The sequence below is a fragment of the Moschus berezovskii genome, chromosome 8 (genome assembly GCF_049115385.1).
Source record: "Moschus berezovskii isolate FMDL1 chromosome 8, NW_MosBer_1.0, whole genome shotgun sequence".
NCBI classification, from domain to species: domain Eukaryota; kingdom Metazoa; phylum Chordata; class Mammalia; order Artiodactyla; family Moschidae; genus Moschus; species Moschus berezovskii.
In genome coordinates this window covers 92,560,869-92,570,950 of record NC_142467.1, presented here as the reverse complement: position 1 = coordinate 92,570,950, position 10,082 = coordinate 92,560,869, and positions in this window count along the sequence as shown.

The following is a 10,082-nucleotide window of genomic DNA, read 5'->3' as shown; positions in this document are numbered from 1 at the left end:
AAAATACTATAAATAAAGACACTGGCAGCTCTCACATGTTTTTTATCTGACAGAGTTTCTTTATTTCTTAACAATATTCAGCAAACAATTGGCATTCAGTTAGGACTACTAACCTATCAATGCAAATGAACTCCCTCAAAACTGGGTGCTACACCGCAACTACTTCTCAAATGCTCCCTTTACTCTTAAGGTGGCTGTGCTGACGTGTCTAACCCTCCTATAGGTTTTTGCTTGTTTGACTGCACCGGCTCTTAGTTGCAGCAGGTGAGATGTTCAGTCTTTATCAAAGCATGCAGGTTTTTAGTGGCAGTGTACAGGATCTTCTTTTTTTTTTTTTTTAGTTGAGGCATGCAAACTCTTAGTTGTAGCATGTGGGATCTAGTTCCCTGACCCCCTGCATTGGGAGCTCAGAACCTTAGTAACTTGAACATCAGGAAAGTCCTTCTAGAGGTTTTTAAGGTTAGTTTCAAAAAGGGCCATATTTTCACTGCCATATATGCATAGTAGGATATGCCTTTTTGTAAAGTTTGTTCTTATTTGGTTTCACCCTGTAACCCCTTTGGGCTTCCCTGGAGGCTCAGGCAGTAAAGAATTCACCTGCAAAGCAGGAGACCCAAGTTTGATCCCTGGGTTGGGAAGATCCCCTGGAGAAGGGAACGGCTACCCACTCCAGTATTCTTGCCTGGGAAATCCCATGAACACAGGAACCTGGAGGGCCATCCCATTGCATATCATAATGTAATGTAAAACCTTAGACATTTTTGATCAATGTGTTTTGAATGATGGAAAAGGGGAGGGGGGAACGCCTGAAGTGGAGACCCGTCTCACAGACGAGGAACCCGAGGTGCCCTTCTGCACGGTTCCCTGATGAGGACACCTGTCCTAGCCCTGACCTGGCCAGGGCCCCCACTCTCTCCCCACCTGACCCTGCCCAGATCCCATCACACACCTTCCAAACTGTACCTTGACACACTGAGCTGGCCTGTCTTGAGATAATGAGAGAGAGAAAGGTCAAAGTCTCCATTTATTAGTTGATTGGGACTGAGGAAATGAGATGTTCATCTTGGGAGCACCCTTGCTGGACACGCAGTCAGGGTAGGGGCCCCTAGGCCCCCCCCCCGACAATAGAGGAAAGCTCCACTTGAACAAAGACCCAACAACCAGGGAACCTGAACAAAAACTTGGTTCCAGGCACCTTGGCTCCATTTTCCCCTCCTCCAGGGAAGGCAGTTGGGCCAGGCCTTCCCTGATTACACTTTTCAACGACATCCCCACCCCAGCACCACCCTGCTGGGCTCCTCAGAGCCCTTTTTCCAGGTGAAATCATCTTTTCTCTTCCTTTCCTCTCCTCTTCCCACCATACTATAGGGCTTCTTTGCTTTGATCACTGCTGCTTCTAGACCCGAACCTGGTACACAGTAGGTGCTCAGTAAGCATTGAAGGGAGGAATAGTTGGGTTGTTTTCTATTTTTTTTTTTTGACCACTCCATGCAGCATGCAGAATCTTAGTTCCCTGATCAAGATTTGAACCCATGCCCCCTGTTCACTGTCTTCATTGTGCCGATGGTTGTATGGGGGTGGACATATAACAAAACTCATCAAGATGTACATTTTAAACACAGGTGGTTCGTGGCATGTAAATTACCCCTTCATAAAGCTGCCCAAATAAGAGGTGTCCAAGGAGGTGGTAGCCATAAAGTACACATGTATGCCTGCTCATTCACTCAGTTGTGTCCAACTCTTTGGGACCCTATGGACTGTGGCCTGCCAGGCTCCTCCGTCCATGGGATTCTCCAGGCAAGAAAACTGGAGTAGGTTGCCATTTCCTCCAAGGGATCTTCCTAACCCAGAGATCGAACCCATGTCTCCTGCATCTCCTGCACGGGCAGGCAGATTCTTTACCACTGTGCCACCTGTGAAGCCGTGTAAAGTACACAGTAGGTACTTAATAAGTGTTTAAATGTTTTAAAGGATACTGAAACAGGGAGCCGAAGCCACAGGGGGTGGCTTGTCATTCTCAGCCATTCACTTAACATCTTCCTTGTGCCGGACCTGGGTGGGACCAGGTGGGGAAAAGATGGGGAAGGGAGGCCCACGGAGGGATGGTTAGCTGGTCCCAGCGCTCAGCTGGTGGCTAATTACTAACTCTGGCTGCTCCGCCCAGATGCCCAGAGAGACAAAGTCCAGGGCTGCACGCCTCGATGGCTCGGAGGCCCCGTCCTCCTGTCCCCACTGCCTCCTCCCCTCCTCCATCTTTGGAAATTGGTCTGCCATGCCCTGAGGGGTTCGATTTTATGAGGGGGGCCAGGGGCCAGGGAGCAAGACCATTTCTTGGCACAGAGCTGGGAACAGGAGCAAAGGTGAATGGGGCCATGCTGGGGACACCAAGAGCAGGGATCAGGGGAGCGGGTGCCGGGGTGGGGGGAATCGGAGGCCAGAGCACAGCCCTGGAATTGGGGGCAGATTCCTCTGTGTACAAGTCCCTGCCCTTCTCCAGTCCTCACAGCTGAAAGTAGGGTGTTTGTCACCCATGTCTCATGGACACTCAGCATCAGAGGAACCAAAAGGGGGTCGCATCATTATCCTGCCTTACACCCCAACCTGCAATCCCAGAGGGTCTCTATTTGTTCTTTTTTCCTTTTTCTTGCCTCCCAAAAAGATCAGAGTGAGGAGTCGGTGTCTGTCTGACCTGGCCTGGCCTACAGCAAACACGCAATGAATATTATTTTTCTCTTTTTTATTTTTTATTGGAGTGTAATTGCTTTAAAATATTGTGTTAGTTTCTGCTGTACAACAAAACGAATCAGCTATCCCGTCTTTTTGGATTTATTTCCCATTTAGGTCAACACAGAGCATTGGGTAGAATTCCCAGTGTAGATACGCATAATATCAGGACTTCCTAAGTGGCTCTGCAGTAAAGAATCCACCTGCAATGCAGGAGACGCAGGTTCGATCCCTGGGTCAGGAAGATGCCCTGGAGGAGGAAATGGCAACCCACCCCAGTGTTCTTACCTGCAAATTTCATGGACAGAGGAGCTTGCTGCGCTAGAGTCCATGGGGTCACAAAGAGTACGACATGACTGAGAGACTGAGCACACACACGCACGCTCAGAGTATCAATTGTGTGCCGTCCCAGTCTCCCAATCCAGCCAACTCCCCTTTCCCTGCTCCATAACCATAGGTTTGTTCTCTACATCCGTGTCTCTATTTCTGCTTTGTAAATACGATCATCTATACCAATTTTTTCAGAGTCCACACCTATGTGTTAATATATGGTGTTTGTTTTTACTCTCTCCAACTAACTTCACTCTGTATGACCATCTCCAGGTCCATCTATGTCCCTACAAATAACCCCATTTTGTTCCTCTTTATGGATGAGTAATAACCCACAACCAACTCAAAGGACATGAATTTGAGCACACTCTGGGAGATAGTGAAGGACAGGGAAGCCTGGTATGCTACAGTCCATGAGGTTGCAAAGAGTCGGACATGACTTAACAACTAAACAATAGCAACAACATTCCATTGTATATACGTACATGCATATATACCTATGCATTTCTCTGTTGATGGTCACCTAGGTTGCTTCCATGTCCTACCTAGCCATGCATGTTTATTGCTCAGCTCCATAAATATTAACTTTTACTCTAACAACAACAAAAAGCATTCAGGTGGTCAATAAGAATGTTAGGGAAAGTCCAGGAAGACCTCAGTGAGACGCCACCCACCAGAGTGGCTAAGATGGGAAAGTCTGAGCGTAGCCAGTGCTGACGAGAAGAGGGCAGCTGGGATTCTCATCCACAATGGCTGGTGGGAGAGCGAAACGGGGCAACCTCTGCTGAAAGCAGTGTGGTGGGTTCTCACAAAGTTCTTAAAATCATACACCTATCAAGGGGTCTAGCCATTCTACCCCTATGTATTTACTCAACCGCAACAAAAGCATACAAAGATTTGCACACAGATGCTCACAGCAGTCTCATTTTAAGCTAGTAGGTAAGAATCAGACTGTCTGGTCTCCATCCTCCTCACACACACACCCCTGCAGGCTACGTGTCTTTCAAGAAGTGGCCAGCCCTCTCTGAGCTTCCATTTCTTCGTCTGTTAAAACAAAGGTGATGATGTGAATTTCCAGGTAACGACTAACCACATGAAAAGATGCTCTGCACATAATAGACACTCAAGGACTGTTGGTTTGTGTGATTTAAAAAAAAAAAGTTCAATATCATTAGTCATCAGGGAAATGAAAATCAGAACCACAGTGGGACTCAGGGAGGACTCTGGGCTTTTACCAACAGGGAGGTGAGAGCCTGGAGGGCTATGGGCAGAGGAGGGGCGAGGTCTGACCCAGGTGCTCACGGGCGTCCTCTGCTGACTGCTTCCAGGAGGACCAACTGTAGGCAAGGGTGGGAGTCAGGTACAAAATACAGGTGACTGTGCTGCAGGTCAGGAAGCAACAGTCAGAACTGGACATGGAACAACAGACTGGTTCCAAGTAGGAAAAGGAGTTCATCAAGGCTGTATATTGTCACCCTGCTTATTTAACTTATATGCAGAGTACATCATGAGGAACGCTGGACTGGAAGAAGCACAAGGTAGAATCAAGATTGCTGGGAGAAATATCAATAACCTCAGATATGCAGATGACACAACCCTTATGGCAGAAAGTGAAGAGGAACTAAAAAGTCTCTTGATGAAAGTGAAAGAGGAGAGTGAAAAAGTTGGCTTGAAGCTCAACATTCAGAAAACTAAGATCATGGCATCTGGTCCCATCACTTCATGGGAAATAGATGGGGAAACAGTGGAAACAGTGTCAAACTTTATTTTGAGGGGCTCCAAAATAACTGCAGATGGTGAATGCAGCCATGAAATGAAAAGACGCTTACTCCTTGGAAGGAAAGTTATGACCAACCTAGATAGCATATTAAAACGCAGAGACATTACTTTGCCAACAAAGGTCCGTCTAGTCAAGGCTAATATGGTTTTTCCAGTGGTCATGTATGGATGTGAGAGTTGGACTGTGAAGAAGGCTGATCGCCGAAGAATTGATGCTTTTGAACTGTGGTGTTGGAGAAGACTCTTGAGGGTCCCTTGGACTGCAAGGAGATCCAACCAGTCCATCCTAAGGGAGATGAGTCCTGGGTGTTCATTGGAAGGACTGATGCTGAAGCTGAAGCCCCAATACTTCGGTCACCTCATGCGAAGAGTTGACTCACTGGAAAAGACCCTGATGCTGGGAGAGATTGGGAGCAGGAGGAAAAGGGGACAACAGAGGATGAGATGGCTGGATGGCATCACCAACTCGATGGACATGAGTTTGAGTGAACTCTGAAAGTTGGTGATGGACAGGGAGGCCTGGTGTGCTGCGATTCATGGGGTCGCAAAGAGTCGGACACGACTGAGCGACTGAACTGAGCTGTGCTGGTCTGGGTGAGCGATGAGGAGGGATGGACCCGGATGGAGGTAGAGCTGAAATGTTGTCTAGTCTCCTAAGCACAGGAGGGCAGCGACGGGCCTCACGGATCAAGTACGTGTGTGTCAGATGAGCTTCGTTCAGGTGTGAGTTACAGCCCTGTGTGCTGTGAGCTCAGTGTTAATGAATCAACAGCTTTTATTAAGTAAGGTGTCTCTAGGCAGAAACACACATGGCAGAAAGCTATGTGTTGATCAGTTGACAAAAGTGCAGTGACCAGAGGCTCGCAGAAGCCTAACCCTGCGTGTCCCCAGGAGCAGCAATGCAGTGTTCACTAATTCAGCGTTTGCAGCACATGTAGTACAGAACTTCTGTGAATAAGAAGGGACCCTGCATTCATGCTGCCTCACTCGAGAATCTAGTCTAGATCACAACCCCACACAGCTGTTCAGTAAACTTCCACCACCATATACATTAAAATCAAAACTTGGGATTTTCCTGGCAGTTCAGTGGTTAAGACTGCACACTCCCACTGCAGGGGGCACGGGTTCAATCCCTGCTCAAGGCACTGGGATCCCATATGCTCCTTGGTGCTGCAAAATAAATAAAATCAAAACTGCCTTTGTAGGGACTCCCTTGGTGGTCCAGTGGTTAAGAATCTGCCTGCCAGTGCAGAGGATGCGGGTTTGATCCCTGGTTAGGAACTCGAGGACCCAGCACAGCCAAAATAAACAAAACAAAAAACTTCAAACACAAAAACACAAACAAAACCATCAGCGTGGAACAGTCAGTACCATGAGGCATACCTTTAGGAAATGTCCCCACCCTTAACTTCAGAGATGGAAACTGAGGCTCAGGGGGGCGAGGTTGGTCCAGAGTCCTGCCCCAGCCAACCTGATGGCACAAGGAGCTTCTGACCCAAGTGGCTGCAGAGGCTTTCGGTTCTGAGTTTTATTTGGAACTCTTCCCATCTCGATTCCCTTATTGCCCCTTATCTGTGCCCAGTAATAAAAATTGTCAAGGCTCCCCAGCAGGCAGGGACGAGAGCAGATAACAGCAGACACGTGGGCAGTGTGAGCCTGCCTACTGCCCTGTGCCTGGGAGGGCGGAACAGCTAACCATTTCTGAACGCTCTCTTCCTGCCAGGCTCTGTGCTCAGCAGTTTCGTGTCTAAACACATTTACACAGGAAGGGGGTACAATTCTTTGATGTGTCCTCTTAAAGCCTAGAATCCCAGGAGAGTGGGCACAACCATTGGGCACATACCCAATGTCATATCCAGGGCTTCCCAGATGGCTCAGTGGTAAAGAATCTGCCTGCCAATGCAGGAGATGCAGTTTGAAAAACTACTAGACTTTTCCACAGCAGCTGCACCACTTTCCATTCCCACCAGCCAAACATGATGGTTCTGATTTCTCCACATCCTCGCCAACATTGGTTACTTTCTAGGTTTTATGACTTTTTTAAAAAAAGTTTTGCTTTTTTTTTTTTTTCATTGACATCCCAATGGGTGTGAAGCGGTATCTCCTTGTGGTTTTGATTTGCATTTCCCTGATGACTAACGATGTTAAACATCCTTTTCATGCACTTCTTGGCCATTTGTGTATCTTCTTTGTGGAAAAGCCTACTCAAGTCCTTTGTCCATGTCTTGACTGAGTTAGCGTGACTTGCTCTTGAACTTCCTATATGTGCAGTCGGTCTACTAGCTCTTCATGCCTGCCCTCCAGCCACGTTGTGTCTGCCAGATGTGTCGAGGTCGTGAAAGTAGCCATTGACCATTTTCAGTGCAGTGACCCTAGCATAAGAATATCTTGCTTGAGGTTCGCAGGCTTCACGATCTGGGTTCCTGACTTAGGTGCTTCCCAGCTTGGACTCTAATCATTGTTTTTGGCCATCCGCAGGTCAAGAAATCAATTTAGTGGGTCATGACCCACATTTTTATTTTCAGTGATACAGAATAAGAAGTATAATGCATCATGCTGGGCAAGGAGAAGTGTTATCTTGGACTTTTATTGGGGTGCTGTATGTATTTAAATATGTGTCCTGGGACTTCCCTGGTGGTCCAGTGGCTAAGACTCCGACTCCCAATGCAGGGGGCCAGGATTCGAGTCCTGGTCAGAGAACTAGATCCCATATGCCACAACTAAGACCCAGTGCAGCCAAATAAATAGTAATTTTTTTAATACTTTAAAAATATCTGTCCTGAGCATGTATATAAATATTTTATAATTAATTAATTTAGTTTTACTGACTGAAAATGTCATGGTCAAAAGAAGCTTGAAGTCCCTCCCCAATCCTTAGAGAATGCACCTTTTTTGTTCATGTCCTTCTTTTACTGTTTTGTTTTGTTTTTCGTCTGTACCATGTGGCTTGCGGGATGCTCCCCGAGCAGGTATTAAGCCTGGGCTGCAACAGTGAAAACCTGAAATTCTGACCACTAGGCTACCAGAGAACTCCCTAGACTCTATCTTAGTTCATAATTTAAATATTGATGTGTGTGGGACATCCTTGGTGGTCCACTGGCTAGGACTCTGCACTCCCAGTGCAGGGGCCCCCAGTTTGATCCCTGGTCAGGGAACTAGATCCCACATGCTGGAACTAAGAGTTCCGCATTGTAACTAAAAAAAAAAAGATTAAAACAAGATCCTGAGAGCTACAGCTAAGACCTGGCGCAGTCAAATAAATAAATAAGTACTTTAAAAATATATTGATGTGTGTGATGAGTCCATTCACTGGAATGGTGATTCCCAGTGGGAGGTAATTTTGTCCCACTGAGAGATGGCTAGCAATGTCAGGGACATTTCTGATGGTCACAACTGGGGGTGATTCTGAACACGGGGACACCGGGTGATGTCAGGGGATATCTGTGGTCATCACACTGTGGGGGACTTTTGGCATTGAGTAGGTGGGGCCACGGTGCTGCTCCATACCCCACAATTCCCAGGATGGCCCCCCAGAGAGAATTATCTAGACCCAAGTGTCCTAGAGGGGGGAAGGGACTCTGTGTTAATTATTTGATGGAAAAATTAATTTGATCCCTCCCTCACTTTATACACCAGAATAAATTCCCAATGGTCAGATGGTGTAAACCAGCGTGACCCCCAGTGTGTGTGAATAACCTCCCCTCCCCTCCCACTAAGGTGTGTATTTAAATGTGAGCAGTGTCGCGGACGTCCCTGGTGGTGAAGTGGATAAGAATCTGCCTGCCAATGCAGAGGACCTGGGTTTGATCCCTACTCCAGGAAGATTCTACACGCCACAGCAGTTAAGCCCACAGGCCACAAGCACTGAGCTTGTGTGCTGCAGCTACTGAAGCCCATATATCCTAGAGCCTGCGCTCCGCATCAAGAGAAGCCACTGCAATGAGAGAAGAGGGAGCATGGCAATGAAAAGCTAGCACAGCCAATAAAATAAAATAAATAACAAAATAACAATAAAAATAAAATAAATGTGTGCATCATCCCAGAACCTCAGAGGTCAGATGGCCATGGGACCCAGTCTCCTGGGGGTGTCATGGAATCCCCTAGTCCAGGGGATCCTCTCGGGGCAGTTCTGCCCCCCCCCCGGGAACACTGGGGAGTAACTGGACATCTGTGGTCATCACGACTGGGGGGCTCTTGGCATTGCCTGGGTGGGGTCAGGGGTGCTGTCCACACCCCACAGTGCCCAGGACAGCCCCGGCACCAGTTTCCAAGTGCAGAGGGGTAACGTGGACTAGGTTGTGTAGTGTGCAGCGCCGTGTTCAGTACAGAGCGTGGCTCACGGTGGACGCTCCCCTAGCATGTGCAAGCGGATGGCTGCCAGCGCCCAGCTCTGCCTCCGCCCCGGGCGCGGGTCCTGGGACATGCTGCCCCTCTGTGGACAGTTGTGGAACCGCAGCCTCCGCGCCCTAGTCACGGGGATGGAGCGCGCGCTGGCAGCCTGGACTGACTTTGAGGAGGGTCTCACGCGGCGCTGCCCCCCAGCATTTTCCATCCAGGATGGCAGTGTTCAAATTTGGTGTTGCCTGGCATGCTCGTCGCTGTGGCCACTGAGCCCCTGAGATGTGGCCAGGGCAACTGGGGACATGGCATCTTTCACCTCATTTCCATCAATATCAGTGTAAAAGTATATAACCGTGCAGGACTGGGGGCTCCTGGTGGCTCAATGGTAAAGAATCCGCCTGCAATGCGGGAGGCCTGGGTTCGATCCCTGGGTCAGGAAAATCCCTTGGAGAAGGAAATGGCAACCCACTCCGGTATTCTTGCCTGGGAAATCCCATGGATGGAGGAGCCTGGCAGGCTACAGTCCACGAGGTTGCAAAGGGTTAGACACGACTGAGTGACTTCACTTCACTTCATAGCAGGAGACGCTGTTTCCATCCCTGGGTGGGGAAGATCCTCTGGAGTAGGAAATGGCAACCCATTCCAGTACTCTTGCCTGGAAAATTCCACGGACAGAGAAGCCTAGTGGGCTATAGTACACGGGGACGCAGAGTTGGACACGACTGAGCACGACACTCAACACTAGGTCCAGTCCATGACGGCTGTCCTGTGCAATGTAGGGTGTGAGCGGTAGTCTTGGCTGGGGGATGGGGCTGGAGATTTTTGCCTTTCTTCCAAGCTCCCAGGGGATGCTGGTCTGAGGACCTGTTTGAGATTCATTGCCCTATCCCAGGGTCCCCCCAGAACTG